We start from the raw sequence: 16,683 nt of genomic DNA on the forward strand, positions 1-16,683 counted from the left end.
AGTGAGCTGAGATTGCACCACTGCACTTCAGCCTGGCCACAGAGAGAGACTCCGTCTCAAAAAAAAAATAAATAAATAAAAATAAAAGAAAATTAAAAGTGTTACTTCTTTGAACGCATGGATAAGACAGTGACAAGCCTTTTATGCTGGATCAAAGACAAACTTGTAAGCCAAATCGTAATCTAGAGCGAGGCCCTAACTCTCTTTAATTTTATAAAGGCTGACAGATGTAAGAACATTACAGAAGAAAAGCTTGAAGGTGGCAGAGGTTAGTTCATGAGGCTTAAGGAAAGAAGCCATCTCTATAATATAAAAGTGCAACGTGAAGCAGCAAATGCTAATGTGGAAGCGGCTGCAAATTATTCAGAAGAATTAGCTAAGATACTTGATTAAAGGGGCTATACTAAAGAAGAAAATCTCAATCTAGGTGAAATGACCTTCTGTTGGAAGAAGATTCCATCCAGGACTTTCACTGCTCTAGAGGTGAAGTCAATGCCTAGCTTCAAAGCTTCAAAGGACAGACTGACCCTTTTGTTAGGGGATAACTCAGCTTCTGACATCAAGTTGAAATCAATGCCCATTGACCATTCTGAAAATTTTAGGTCCCTTAATAACTATGCTAAATCTATTCTGCTTGTGCTCTCTAAATGGAACTGAAAAGCCTGCCTGACAGCACATCTGTTTACAGCATGATTTACTGAATGTTTTCAGCCTACCGTTGAGAACTACCGCTCAGAAAATAAGATTCCTTTCTAAGTATTACTCCTAATTAAAAATGCACCTAGTCACCCAAGAGCTCTGATGTAGATGTACAAAAAGATCAATATTGTTTTATGCCTGCAAACTCAATATCAATTCTGCAGTCTATGGAGCAAGGAGTAATTTCAACTTTGAAGTCTTATTATTTAGAAATACGTTTCGTAAGGCTATAGCTGCCATAGATAGTAATTCCTCTGATGGACGTGGAAAAGGTAAATTGAAACCTTCTGGAAAGAATTCACCATCTAGATGCCATTAAGACCATTTGTGATTCATAGAAGAAGGTCAAAATATCAACATTAAAAGGAATTTGGCAGGATTTTAACTCTCATGGATGACTTTGAGTGATTTAAGACATCAGTGGGGGAACTGCAGATATGACAGAAATAGTAAGAGAACTAGAATTCAAAGAGAAGCCTGAAAATGTAATTGAATTGCTGCAATCTCATGAATAAAATGTAAATGGATAAGAAGTTGCTTCTTATGGATGAACCGAGAAAGTGGTTTCTGAATATGGAAACTACTCCTGATGAAGATGCTGAAAACGTTGTTAACATGACCACAAAAGATTATAATATCACAGAAATAGTTGTTAAAACAGTGACAAGATTTTAGAGGATTGAATCCAATTTTCAAAAAGTTCTACTGTTGGCAAAATGCTACCAAATAGCATGGTACGCTTCAGAGGAAGAGTCAGTCGATACAATAAACTTTATCATTGTCTTATTTTAGAAATTTTCGATAGTCACCCACACTTCAGCAACCGCCACCCTGATCCGTCAGCAGCCATCAACATGGAGGCATGACTCCACCAGCAGAAAGGTTAGAACTGCCGAAGGCTCAGATGTTTGTTACCATTTGTTAGCAACAAAGTATTTTTAATTGAGGTATATACATTGCTTTTTTAGACATAATGCTATTACATACAATAGACTACAATGTTATGTAAACATTACTTTCATATGTATTGATTAACCAAAAATTTATGTTACTAGTCTTATTGTGATATTTGCTATATTGCAGTGGTTGGAAGTTGAACCCATAATATCTCCAAGGTATGTCTGTAATTAGGTTTAGATGAGTTCATGAGGGAAGGGTTCTCATCATGGTATTAGTGTCCCTATAGAAACAAAGCAGAGTTTTCTCTTTTATCTGACACTTGAAGATGCAATGAGAAGGAAGCAGTCTGTTAGCTAAAAAAATAATTCTCACCAAGAACCAAATTGCCTAGCACCTTAATCTTGGACTTCTCACCCTCCATAACTGTGAGAAATAAATGCCTCTTGTTTAAGCAAAAAAAGTACATGTTTTAGTAACATTGAGTCTCTTCCTTCTTATTTCTCTTCCTGAGTCTCTAATTCCTCTTATTTTAGACTGCTTGATAATGTCTCACAGATCACTGATTTCTTGTTCTATGTATTTTCTCTCTGTCCTTAATTTTGAATAACTTTTACTATTATATGCTGAAAGTCAGCAGTCTTTATCTGTGGCATCTTATCTGCCATTTTTTGTATCTAGTGTCATTTTAATTCCAGATTCTGTAGCTGTTTTTAAATTTTAATTTAATTTTATTTTAAATTCTGGGATACATGTGCAGGATATGCAGATTTCTTACATAGGTAAATGTGTGCCAGGGTGTTTTCCTGCACCCATCAACACATCACCTAGGCATCAAGCCCTGCATGCATTAGCCATTTATCCGGACGCTTTCCCTTCCCCAACTCCACCCTCCGCCAGGCCCCACTGTGTGTTGTTTTCCTGCCTGTGTCACTGTGTTCTCATTGTTCAGTTCCCACTTGTAAGTTAAAACATGTGGTGTTTGGTTTTCTGTTCCTGCATCAGTTTGCTGAGGATAATAGCTTCCAGCTCTATCCCTGTTCATGAAAAACACATAATTGTATTCCTTTTGAAGGCTGCATAGTATTTCATGGTGTATATGTACCACATTTTCTTTATCCATTCTATCATTGATTGGCATTTGGGTTGATTCCATGTCTTTGCTACTGTAAGTGGCACTGCAATGAACATGCAAGTGCATGTAGCTTTATAATAGAATGATTGATATCCCATAATCAGTAATACTGTTGCTGGGTCAACAGTATTACTGGGTCTCTTTATCTCTCCCTTCCTTCTACCCTTTCCAACCTCTGGCATCCAGTAGTCTTCTCTCTTGTCTCCATGAGATCACCTTTTTTAGCTCCCACATATGAGTGAGAACATGCAATATAAAAGCGAAAGCTGCAACTCACTAAATTGTCTTTATGACGCATTAACAGTTTATGACCTACATTATGAAAAACATTACTCCATGCAACCCTCTAAAACTGAATATACCAATGCAAAGCAACGTAGACTCACAATCGTTGGTAAACGGGTGTGGTAATTGCTAAATATTACATACCATTCGCTAAAGGCCAGACACATTTTTAAGCACTCTTCATATATATCTTCTTATAATAAATCTTATAAACCTGTAGAGCTAGGCTTCAGACTCTGAGATTTTAATAGTGTTTCATAAAGAAAGTACTTTAACATTATGGATCAAGTAGACCCAGAACTTTTTGTTTTAAATTGACAGATAAAATTGTACGTATTTATTGTATGCAACATGGTGTTTGGAATGGTTGCATCTAGCTAATTAAAAATGCATTACCTCATATATTTTTCATTTTTTATGGTAAGAATACTTAACATCCATTTCCTTTGCATTATTCAAAAATACAATTCACCATGCCATACAATTGATATCTTGAATGTATTCCTCTTTAACTGTAGCTATATATTTGACCAATATTTCCCCATCCTTCCTCTCTTCTAACAATCCCAGCTTCTGGTAACCACCTATTTTCTACTTACGTGTGTCTCTGAGTTTTTAAATAGTACATTTTCATATTCAGGGCCATTCTCTTATTGCTACTTTTCATAAATGCTTACTGATTTTTTTCCATTTTTTTCAAAACGTTATATATAGCTGACATAGAAAAGCATATATTTCAAAAGAGAAGAGAAACAAAAAATATTTATTTGTATATCTGGTTTTTAGCTTTAATATCAAGCACAGACTGTTATAATTGAGAACTTACAGTTCTTCAGGGAGTGATTTATTTTTTTAGAACACGGGTGAACATAAAAATTATAGCTTTATAAGGTAATAACTTGCATAAATGGCTTAAAGAAGGCATGGAAGATTGATTTCATGGGCATTTACCTAGCAACCAGATGTCATGTATGTGTATCTAAAATGCCTAAAATTGTGGTCACATTGAATTATGTGAGCAGTCTTTCATCAGACAAATAGACGTTATTAAAAGATTAAAGAAAGTTGTATTTCCAGAATCGGCAATGCAATTACATTTTTTTTTTTTTTTTGCTTAAACAAGAAACTATTATTTTTCTGAATAGAATGGGGAAATGTTTTTGTAGTTTGTTATTAATTTTAAAATACAAGCAAGTACATAATATATTCATATATATTTTCACTTAGTATGTTGTTTGGATGTCTTAGGGTGTCACTGAAAGACATTTCTCCATCACCCACTACATATTTCCAGGCATCCTGAGGACCACCTCTGTCATCGTATCTCGATGCTTTAAGAGATATTTACTAATATTACTCCCAAGAGTGTCTGGAAGACCCTCCAGATAATCTCTTTCAATAGCATCATTCTGGAGATGGGTGAGCAGTAAAAAGAAGCTCCAGACCATTAAGCAAGAAAATAACTTCCAGAAGGTAGTAGACATCTTGCATTCCAAACATTTTGAATACCATCTCTGAATATAACGACATCTTTTGTCTCTTTCTGTTCCTCGCCTCTCACCTCACTCCTTGCCAGGGTTTCCATAAGATCATACTGAAGCATTCTCCAGCAAAGGAATATGTTCATATTCTGTTTTAAACTTACAGATATCATCTCATTTGATCTTAAAAACAGTTCTGTGCCTGAGGTGTTATTATCTGCATTTTATAAGGGCAGCATGGTGAATTGTTTGATTGATACTTCAATTTGTTTTTTGTACTATTTATTTTTCTATAGAACTGAGAAACTTTGGGTGGACTAGCTTTCCTGAAAAGCAGTGTCATCTGCAAACACTACTGGAGAGGGGAACTAATCAATTCCACCTGTAGTAGAAATTAGCAGCTACACATGGCAGATTTAGTGCACTAACTGGCTAAGATGAAAATTAAAGTTTCCTCTCTGCTATGAAAATAGTCCAGAAGATTTTTCTGTGTAGGACATCATTAACATTTGATTAAAACCTGTAATAGGTAAACCTGTAGTAAGTATTATTGATGCCTCACATTACATAAAAACATAATATGTTTTCCTGTTTGTTTTATATTTTAGTATTAATAACAAAGAAGAATCTTATATAATTAATATATGTTTTATAAGTAAAATGCAGCCTTAACTAGAAACTTTAATATGGCTAGTACTATTTATGACAATATTTACTAAGAAACAAATGTGAGACGACAAAATGAAAACATCCAAATCTTTGTGATAGTTCTAGACCAGTGTGGTGGCTCATGCCTGTAATCCCAGCACTTTCGGAGGCTGAGGCAGGTGGACCACCTGAAGTCAGAAGTTTGAGACCAGCCTGGCCAACATGGTGAAATTCCGTCTCTACAAAAAATACAAAAATTAGCTGGGGGTGGTCGTGTGCGCCTGTAATTTCCAGCTACAAGGCAGGCTGAGGCAGCAGAATCGCTAGAATCAAGGGGGAGGAGGCTGCAGTGAACAGAGATCATGCCACTGCACTCCAGCCTGGATGACAGAGTGAGACTCAATCTCAAAAACAAAACAAAACAAAACAGAACAAAAACAAACTTTTGTGATAGTTCAGCTCTCACTGCTTAATATAGGGTAACATAAGAATCTATTTTCTACTTTAAAGTAAGTTGTCTTAATATATCTTAAAATTACCTAATTGATAAGAAAAATTAATAGAAAAAGGTAGCTCTAATGCATGTTGTTAAATGTCCCTTCATAAAAAAATGCACGTCAAAATTTTGCTGGAGTTTATATTTTTCTCATATCAATAAATTCACATTAATTTATCAGGTGCTTACTACTTGAGTGTTATGTGATATAAATCAAATCATTTTATGCTAAACAATATAAAATTGATATACTACACACTATAAAACAATAACCTTGCTTTTAGGAAGATAAGACTTAGATTATCGGTGTTATTATCTTAATATTTAAATTCACTTCATACTTGTTGAATGACAAATGCTTAGACAAACAACACTATAAACTGTCTAAAACTATAAACTATAAAAGTATAAACTGAAAAACCATACATTAAGCAAAGCTTAACAGATATAAACAGAATTCTTACAATACATCTTTTCCCTCCTCAGATGATCTCACTGCACTGGGATTAGGTCAACATTGCTTTATGTCACTGCGTGCAAGGTCAAACTTTTTCTCATTTGTCATAAAACAACTAATTCATGGCTTTTGTGTGTTTATTTGTATTTCGTTTTATAAATAAAGGCTATCCTAGGAAACTTTATGGTTCTCCATGCCTTTCTTTTAATATAGAGTCTAATTAACATCTCTTATTAGCTAAGTGAATGGAATTTAAAAAAAAAACTCCAGTAAGAGCAAACATAAGCCATATATATATTTATTTATTTATGAAAATATTTATGGCAATATTTATATATATAACATTATGTATTATTTGGACAGAAACTATATTATATATTATAATTAAATATTTCTTTAGATTTAATGAAATGAGTGAAGTAAAGCTGATAAGGCGACCTATAGAATGAAAAAAATTTGCAAATCATATATCTGATAAACAACGAATATACAGAGAACTCCTAAAAGTCAGCAGCAAAATACCAAACAACCAAATTCAAAAGTGGGCAAATAATTTAGATGTTTCTTCAGAGAAGATATATACAAATGGCCAACAGCACATAAAAAGATATTTTATATCACTAATCATTAGACAAATGCAAATCAAAACTACAATGAGATATCACCTCACACCCATTAGCATGGTTACTATCAAAAATTGAGAAAATAGCAAGTGTTGTTAAGAGTGTGGAATAATTAAAAGTGTTCTATGTTGTTGGTGGGAATGTAAAATAATATAGCCACTATGCAAGACAGTACGACAGATCCTTAAAAAATTAAAAATAAAATTTTCATGTAATCCAGCAATTCAATTTTTGGGTAAATACACACAAACACAAATGAAAGTGGCCTCTTAAAGAGTTAGTTGCACACCTATGTTCATAGCAGCAGCATAAGTAGCTAAAACATGGACACAACCCAAATGTCCACCAACAGATGAATGGATGAGCAAAATGTGGGCTGTGTGTGTACGTGTGTGTGTGATGTGTACAGATACACAAATTAGAATATTATTCAGCCTCAAAAAGGAAGTTTCAACATAGATGAAACTTGAAGACATTATGCTAAGTGAAATAAGCCATTCATGAAAAGAGAAATACTATATTATTTCACCTATATGAGGTACTGAGGGTAGTCAAAATCATAGAGACAAAAAGTAGAATGGTTCCCCAGAGCTGGGGGAAGAAATAATGGGGAGTAATTTTTTAATGAGTAGGACGTTTCAGTTCTACAACATAAAAAGTGTACTAGGTCAGGCGGGGTGGCTCATGCCTGTAATCCCAGCACTTTGGGAGGCCGAGGCAGGCGGATCACTTGAGGTCAGGAGTTCAAGACTAGCCTGGCCAACATGGCTAAACCCCGTCTCTACTAAAAATACAAAAACATTAGCCGAGGGTGGTGGTGCATGCTTGTAATCCCAGCTACTTGGGAGGCTGAGGCAAGAGAATTCCTCGAACCCAGGAGGTGGAGGTTTTAGTGAGCCGAGATGGTGCCACTGTACTCCAGCCTGGCTGACAGTGAGGGACTCCATCTCAAAAAATAAAAATAAAATAAAAAAAAGACTTCTGAAAATGAATGATGGTGATGGCTCTCCAACGTTATTAATGCATTTAATAACACTGGATGGTATACTTAAAAATAGACATGGTAAATTTCATGATATGTGTATTTTCTCACAATAAAAACCAACTTCACGGCTGGGGCAACAGAATGAAACCCCTCACTCCAAAACAAACAAACAAACAAACAAAAATTGTCGGTCATGGTGGCATACTCCTGCAGTCCCAGCCACTTGGGTGGCTCAGGTGGGAAGAGGTGGAGGCTGCAGTTAAGCTGTGATCATGCCACTACACTCCAGTCAGGGCAACAGAGTGACACCCCATCACACACACACACATACACACACACACACAAAACCTTGGGAAAAGATATAGACATTTAAATGTCTCTTCATTTTTTTCTCACATGCACAAATTAGAAAATGAATGTAATTTATATAAAAGAAGAATGCAATCGAAGATTATAGTTCAATGATACAATCTAGATGAAATATAAGACTCACCATCTATTCTTGTTCATTCTGTTTTAATGATACACACAATACAAGGTGTCAGCAATAATTATTTAAATAAGTGAATTATATTTGTGCCGTTGAATTATTAGATCACTAAAAGGGATCATGGCTATACTGTGGCTGAAGGTCGATTATAGCACTGGGGTGGTTGCAGTGCATTTATGTCAAGCTGTAACAGGCAATCAGAAAGGTCACCCTTGATGAAGACTGGTGCAGAGACAGATTAGTAATGACATTTCAAATGATTCAAATAGCTCCCATTTCTAAGTTCAATGTTCTTATGAATTTGCACAAGCAAGCTAGGAAAATAAGCAGAATTTGTAATAATGCAACTATAAGTCCTAATAACTCTCATTTCATGGTATTCATTTTATTGTATTTCACAGGAAAGTATATATCTCAGATCTAATGAAGCCAAAATTAGCTCTATAAATATTCAAATAAATTTGAATTCATTCAGAAATATTGGGATTTTTTAAAACAGAGAGTAAAAAATAATACATTGAATCATGACTATAAAATATCATCATCTCCAAAATGCAAATAACTTTCATTAAACTAATACACATAAGTATATATTATAGCATCAGACATTTGTATTAGAATGTATAGGATTAGTGTGTGTGTAGTATGTGGATACACATATACGTGTGTGTGTGTATGTATGTATTTACATGGAGAGTAGACATAAGGAATTTATTTTGTGAATAAGAGAGATTATATTTTTATTCAATTATATTCAAAATTGAATTATATTTCATACTTTGGGGAGCCAAAATTTTACTTGATGAAGTTGCTTTAAAATATTTCATTTAAGGTTTCCCAGGCAAGATGGCCAAATAGGAACAGCTCCGGTCTGCATCTCCCAGCGAGACCAACAGAGAAGGTCAGTGATTTTTGCATTTCCAACTGAGGTACATGGTTCATCTCATTAGGACTGGTTAGACAGTGGGCACAGCCCACAGTGGGTGAGCAGAAGCAGGGTGTGGGGCATCACCTCACCTGAGAAGCACAAGGGGTCAGGGAACTCCCTCCCCTAGCCAAGGGAAGCCATGAGGGACTGTGCTGTGAGGGACGGTTCTATCTCGCCCAGATAGTATACTTTTACCATGGTCTTCACAACCCACAGAACAGGAGATTCCCTTGGGTGCCTAGATCACCAGGGCCCTGGGTTTAAAGCACAAAACTTGGTGGCCTTTCGGGCAGACACTGAGCTAGCTGTAGGAGGTTTTTTGTTTTGTTTTGTTTGTTTGTTTTGTACCCCAGTGGCACCTGGAACACTGGTGAGACAGAACCGTTAACTCCCCTAGAAAGGGGGCTGAAGCCAGGGAGCCAAGTGTTATAGCTCAGAGGATCCCACCACCATGGAGCCCAGCAAGCGAAGATCCACTGGCTTGAAATTCTTGCTGCCAGCACAGCAGACTGAAGTTGAACTGGGATGCTAGAGCTTGTGCGGGGAGGGGCGTTGGCCATTACTGAGGCTTGAGTAGGTGGTTTTCCCCTGACAGTATAAACAAAGCCACTAGGATGCTCCAACTGGGTGGAGTCCACCGCAGTTCCGCAAATCTGCTGTAGCTTATCAGCTTAAGGAGATTTTGGGCTTAGATGATGGGGTTTTCTAAATATACAATCATGTAATCTGCAAACAGGCACCTCTCTTACCACTCCTATTCAACATAGTGTTGGAAGTTCTGGCCAGGGCAATCAGGCAGTAGAAAGAAATAAAGGGTATTCAATTAGGAAAGGAGGAAGTCAAATTGTCCCTGTTTACAAAGTAACTATTTTAAGTATGCCAGCAAATATCTGTACAGATAATAGATTGTCCGGAGGAGCTATTGCTCAAAACTCTCTGGAATTTTAGTCTTTTGCCCAAATAATGGGGTTAATAAGAACTTTAACTCATTCCCATGAAGGAATCAAATAAATACATGAACACAATGAACAATATAAGATGACTGCTGTATAATCAACCCCAGTTGTTTAGTGCACCCCTTTGCACTACTAATGGAAGCTAGCATAGGCCCCAAAGTATTTTACCTACTGTCTAAATAGTAGCCTTAAGGAATTTTTTTTTAAAAAGAGATCTGAAGTTGAAAGACAGTAAATTTAATTAAAGTACCTAAGAATGTCTGAAAGCCTCCTAAGAGAAAATATGTGTTCAAAGATTAACCAAATGGGAGAGACTACCCTCTCTGTGGTAGTAGTTCCAGTCAATGTGTAGTCTTACTGATTTAAACAAAGGCAAAGAAAAACACAAATTTATTTTAATGTCTAAAAATTCTTCTCTGAATATCATTGAGTATTAAATCATAGAATGTTAGGCTTGGCTGGGTGCAGTGGCTCATGCCTGTAATCCTAGCACTTTGGAGGCTGCAGTGGGCAGATCACTAGGTCAGGAGTTCAAGACCAGCCTAACCAACATGGTGAAACCCCGTCTCTACTAAAAATACAAAAATTAGCTGGGCGTGGTGGTGCATGCCTGTAATCCCAGCTACTCGGGAGGCTGAGGCAGGAGAATTGCTTGAACTCGGGAAGCGGAGGTTGCAGTGAGCCGAGATTGCGCCACTGCACTCCAGCCTGGGTGACAGAGTGAGACTCTGTCTCAAAATAAAAATAAAATTAAAAAAAAAAAAGAATGTTAGGCTGGGAAATACATGTAAAAGAATATAATCTTACTTAACTCTAACTCTTAGCAAGGACTAAATTATTTTTCTCGGTTTAGGGAAATAGAATTATAACCTATATTTCCTAACTCCAAGTTAGTGATCTTCTATAAACAACTGAGCAAATGGTTTTATCTTTCCATTTCTGCCTAAGTTAAACTGACTTACAAATTATATGATTAACATATGTGAAACACATATAATAAATCTACATTTCTATAAGGACAACATTCTTCTTTACCTATTCCATTCTTAGAGAACACTGAAAAACTTCGACGAAGAATGACTTTCCTTTTAGCCTTTAAATCATTTAAATTTAGTGAATGCATTCACTATTATATTCCCAACATAAACGGCATAATCTTTCTCATCTGTTTTATTCCTCATTGCCCAAATGTAATTGACTAAACTAAAATTAGTACAGCAAATTTTTCTTCAGTTTGTTGAAGTTGCAAACATTGATTCTTGAACTAACAGCATTTTTTATAATGATATAGATAAAGATCAGCATCATTAGACTATGAAGCAGAGTTGCCTGAACATTCGTGGAAAAAAATAAATTGAAAGTGGTTATTACAACTATCCTTACTACACTTCCTTGAAAATACACTGGATATCTATTGCAAACTTGGATACAAACCATTACTTTGCTATTAAACAATATTAGTCTAAATATCTATAGTTTAACACAATTATTGCCTCATTATACAGGATGTTGATCTTATATAGTGTAGAGTTCAACTGTTTTTCTATTGCAAAAATGAAACATACCTTACAACTTCAAAAGACAAAATACACAGTATTAAAAGGAATTAAATCTTTGAAAAAATGAAAGCTGATATGATAAATGATGCTGTCTACTAAAATCATCAGAAAAACTAAAATAATTAGTCTCATCACAGACGCAAGAGTCATTTCAAAAAGAATAACTATTACTCAGACACTTTAAAATATTGATAATTGTTATAATTACCAATGAATCATTCAAAATATATATTGTTCTTAAGATAAAATTCTTATTCATTTATTTGAGACACTAATCATAAATATACTGAACAAAAATGTAAAGATTATAATATGGTTTGGATGTTTGCCTCATCTAAATATCATGTTGAGATGTGATTCCGTTTTGGAGGTGGGGCCTTGTTGGAGGTGTTGAATCACAGGTGTGGATTCTCCATGAAATGCCTAACATTATTCTCTTGGTGATAAATGAGTTCTCATTCTGAGTTCACACAAGATATGGTTGCTTATAAAGAGGTCTCTCTTGCTCCCTCTCTCACTATAGGATGTGCCTGGTCCCCTTTTACCTTCGGCCATGATTATAAGCTTCTTGAAGCCCTCACCAGAAGCATATGCTGGCTTCACACTTCCTGTATAGCTTGCAGAACCATGAGCCAATTTAATTTTTTTCTCTATAAATTATCCAGCCTCAAGTATTCCTTTATAGCAATGCAAATGGACTAAAACAGATTGTGTTGTGTTTTTTTTACACTCATAAACATTGCTGAAATTTATGGCATAATTTAAATGATTTTAATGATTTGACAAGTGGTCATTAAGCCATTTTAATTTTCCATCTCTAATGAAAGATTAAAAGATCTGTAGCAGGTATATCATGAAAGTATCAAAAGAGTCTTAAAAACTGCCTGAAGGATTTCTTATATAAATGGGGTTCTTGAATATTAATACAAAAAAAATTTCTTCCCATACCTGTTTATTAAATTAAAAAAACTGTATATTATTTCAAATATGAATGGTGTTATGGATTGAACTGTGTCACTCAAGGAAAGATATTTTGAAATCCTAAGCTCCAGCATTTCAGAATGTGGCCTTACTGGAAATATAATTATCGCAGATGTGATTAGTTAAGATGAGGTTATACAGAAGTAGTGTGGGCCCTAATCCAATACAATTGTTATCCTTATAAGAAAACTGCAGTAAAAACTGACACGCTGAGGCAGAACACTATGTGATGCTGAAGGCAGAGATTGAAGGCAGCTGCAAGCGAAGGACCATCCAAGATTGCCTGAAAAGCGCCAGAAGCTAGAAAAAGGCAGGGAAAGGTTTTCCTACAGGTTTCAGACGGGGGAGTATGTCTCATCCATCCCCTTCATTTTGGACTTCTAGCCTCCAGAAAATGAAACAATATTTTTTATTTTATTTTTTGTTTGTTTGTTTGTTTTTGAGACAGAGTCTCACTCTGTCACCTAGGCTGGAGTGCAGTGGTGCCATCTCTGCTCACTGCAACCTTCGTCTCCCAGGTTCAAGCAATTCTCTGCCTTAGCCTCCGGAGTACCTGGGACTACAGGCGCCCACCACCACACCTGGCTAATTTTTTTTTGTATTTTTAGTAGAGACGGGGGTTTTACCATCTTGGCCAGGCTGGTCTTGAACTCCTGACCTGGTGATCTGCCTGCTTCGGCCTCCCAATGTGCTGGGATTACAGGCGTGAGCCATTTTTTATTGTTTTTTGACATCCACATTGCTATAGCAGCACCTGGAAATTAATTCAAATTGTATTTTCATATTTTCAGCTCTCTATGAAATTGAAAGAAAGAAAATTGATCCCAAATTACAATCACTGATAGATATATAACGTACAAGTAATATTAAAATGTTTATCTGATGCTTATATATATGTGTTTGTCAACAATAAATACATTTATTTGCTGGTTTTTTTAGACAGGCATTCAAGCTAGGTATCTATTCTGATAAGAATACCATATTTCTAGAACTTTCAGTAGCCATGTGACTACATTATCAGGTTGAAAGTGAAGGAATTGCTATAGAAGTGATTGGTACGTCTTCTAAAGAGATGCCCATCTCTTTACTTTGTAATCAGACTGATATTGACATTGTATAATGTGGCCATTCTTGTCCTTCAGAGCTACCTTTGTGCATATGCTTTTGAAATATCACCTACAGCTTCAATTGTCCCCAGTTTATATTTCTACCTCAGATCTCTCTCCTAATCACAAGACATGAAAATTGATTGTCTAACTGATATGTTCTCTTTTTCGTCTCATACACCTCTCAAAATCAACAATATCAAAGTCAAACTCTAGATTACCATATCACCCTTATTCCTCTTCAGTGTATCTATCTGCCTTTTCTACTTCTCAGGTCATGAACCAATAAATGAGTTCTCTATTTCTTCTACTTCAAACTTCCCATCTGAAATCTATTAAGAGATACTATTGGCCTAATCTGAAAATACATCCAAAATCTACCTACTTCTACAACTAGTACCATACACTATTATTTTTCTTCTGAAAAATTATAGTATTCTCTGAATAATATTTCTACTTCTTCCTTTGCCCCTTGGGTATTCTCAAAATAGTCATCAGAATAAGCCTTTAAAATATAAGGGAGAGGTATTTCAGTCTGGGAAGGATGGCGTAGATTCATCTCTCTGTGTCTCCACTAAATAAAATGACAAATCCTGGAAACAATGCGAGAGAGAAGCAAAGGAAAACTCCAAACATTGGAAAGAAAAGAGCGAAATAATTAGGGACCCCAAACATGAAGAAGGAGGAGCATCTTACCTTTACTGGCCTAATATCTTGTATTAAGGACTGTCAACAGAAAGTAGTCCATGTATGCTCATTCCTCCCGGAATTGAAGGGGAGTCAAGCCCATGACATGAGGAAAGTACAGCAGTATTGACAAGGAAGAGTAATTGTATGCCTCAATAAAAATAATTGGCAGCCGTAAGATCTTTCCTTAGCCAGGCTTAAAGTGCCCTCCCCAATCCAGAGGACCCAGTCTGGGTGTCATCCTCACCACAAGTGCCTGGCCTTCAGCCTCTTTTTTCTCTCTGCATTCTGGAGACTCTGTTCCTCAATGTAGAGACAACAGGCTTTCAGGCCTGGGGAAGTGACATCTGTCTTCCTGGGCAGCACCATCAGGAGGTGGTAGACCAACAGGAGACCAAAAGCATAAGGCAACACAAGTACACCAAAATAGTATTTCACTGCGTCTAAAATTAAGGTTGCTGTTGGAAACACAGCTCCCAAAAATAGGCTAGTACCTGTATAATAGGCCTAAGAAAATTGATTTTTCACAAACAAGAGATAAATAAACAGTACCCAGGATTTCCTGACTCAATAGCCAAAATATCAAGATCACAGTCAAAGATCATCTATTGGAAGAGCCAAGATGGCCAAGATGGAAGAGCCTCTTGTACTCAGAGACCAGACCATTAAGAAGACCCGCACAGTCCAAGATCTTCAGAAGGAAGGCACTGAGAATATAGAGCGCAGGGAAGATGCAGACCCTGGGCTAAGGGAGAGAAAGCTGGGAACTCTGCACAGGGTTATCTAGCACTACAACTGATTCCTGGCTAACAGCAGCTGTGAGAAAATGGGTGAGTTACACAGGCATGTAGTGGCCACTCTAGCCAAGAACCTCCACAATCTTAGATGCAGGAGATCCCGTGCACCCCATGGACATTTGGGCTGGCAGAGAGAGCTGCTTGGAGAGTTGGCTGGGACAGGACTCTATCCTGTGCAGGACCCAGAAGGTCTGACACATGAACAGCTGCAGTGGCACATGTCCAGGGACATCCATTTCCTAGGCTCACAATGCTCCTGTAGGTGGCTTTGACCTTTGTTGACTATCTGGACAGAACAGGGCTATCTTTCCAGTGAGATGGGGCCAGTCTGATCTGGGTATCCCCCTGTCTGCTTTTCTAAGGGTCATGCCTGGTCACACCTGCTTACAGCACAGCCTCTGATGTCCAAGCAGGGCACTTCCCAGGGGCCACCACCATAGCGTCTTTGGTGGTAGACCTTGTGTAACTGTCAGAGAGCTTCTGCAGTCAGGCCTGTGCTGGCAAACACTGACCGTAGCATCCCCCAGATGTTTTGTCAGAACAAGGGTGTGGACCTCACTGCAGCTGCCCTGCTGCTACCACTGCATGTGTGTGAGCACGAACCCCACTGCCATTGCTCCAACAAAGTTGTTTTGCTGGCACCCCCTATTGGAATGTTGTTGGTAGCAGATCGAGAACATCTTGACCCCTACAGTGCAGCAGATTCTTAATGTCACAAGGCCAGGGAACAAAGCTTTGGGCCTGGTTCCAGCTCCAAAGAGTCAGAACAGGCCATACAGGGGTGCTGAGCTGAGCCTTGGCTCCCTAATATTGGCCAGAAACGAAGCCAGTCAATGCAATCCAACTTCTACCACAGTCAGACCCTCAAGGGTATCCATGAATATATACATATAAAAAAGCCCCATTCAAAGAACATCAACTTCAAACACTGAAAGAACACTATTCCACAAAGATGAGAAAGAACCAGTGTAAGACCTCTGGCAACTCTAAAAGCTAGAATTTCTTCTTACTTCCAAATAACCACATTAACTCCACAGAACTCTTTCCTTACCAGAATGAAATCTCTGGAAAGACAGACATAGAATTCAGAATCTGGATAACAACAAAGATCTTCGAAATTCAGGAGAAGGTTGAAACCCAATCCAAGATATGTAAGAAATTCCATAAAACGATACAAAAGCTAAAAGATAAAATAGCCATTTTAAGAAAGAAAGAAAAAAAAAAAAAACAGATCTGAGAGAGCTGAAAAGCCCACTATAAGAATTTTATAATACAATCAGAAGTATTAGCAGCAGCATAGACAGACCAAGCTGAAGAAAGATTCTCAGAATTCAAAGACCTGTTCTTTGAATCAACTAAGTCAGACGAAAAGAAAGAAAAAAGAATGAACAAAACATCTGAGAAATATACGATTATGCAAAGAAACTAAACCTACGACTCACTGGAGTCAAAGGAACTCATTGGAGTCAAAGG

The sequence above is a fragment of the Nomascus leucogenys genome, chromosome 25 (assembly GCF_006542625.1).
Source record: "Nomascus leucogenys isolate Asia chromosome 25, Asia_NLE_v1, whole genome shotgun sequence".
NCBI lineage: Eukaryota > Metazoa > Chordata > Mammalia > Primates > Hylobatidae > Nomascus > Nomascus leucogenys.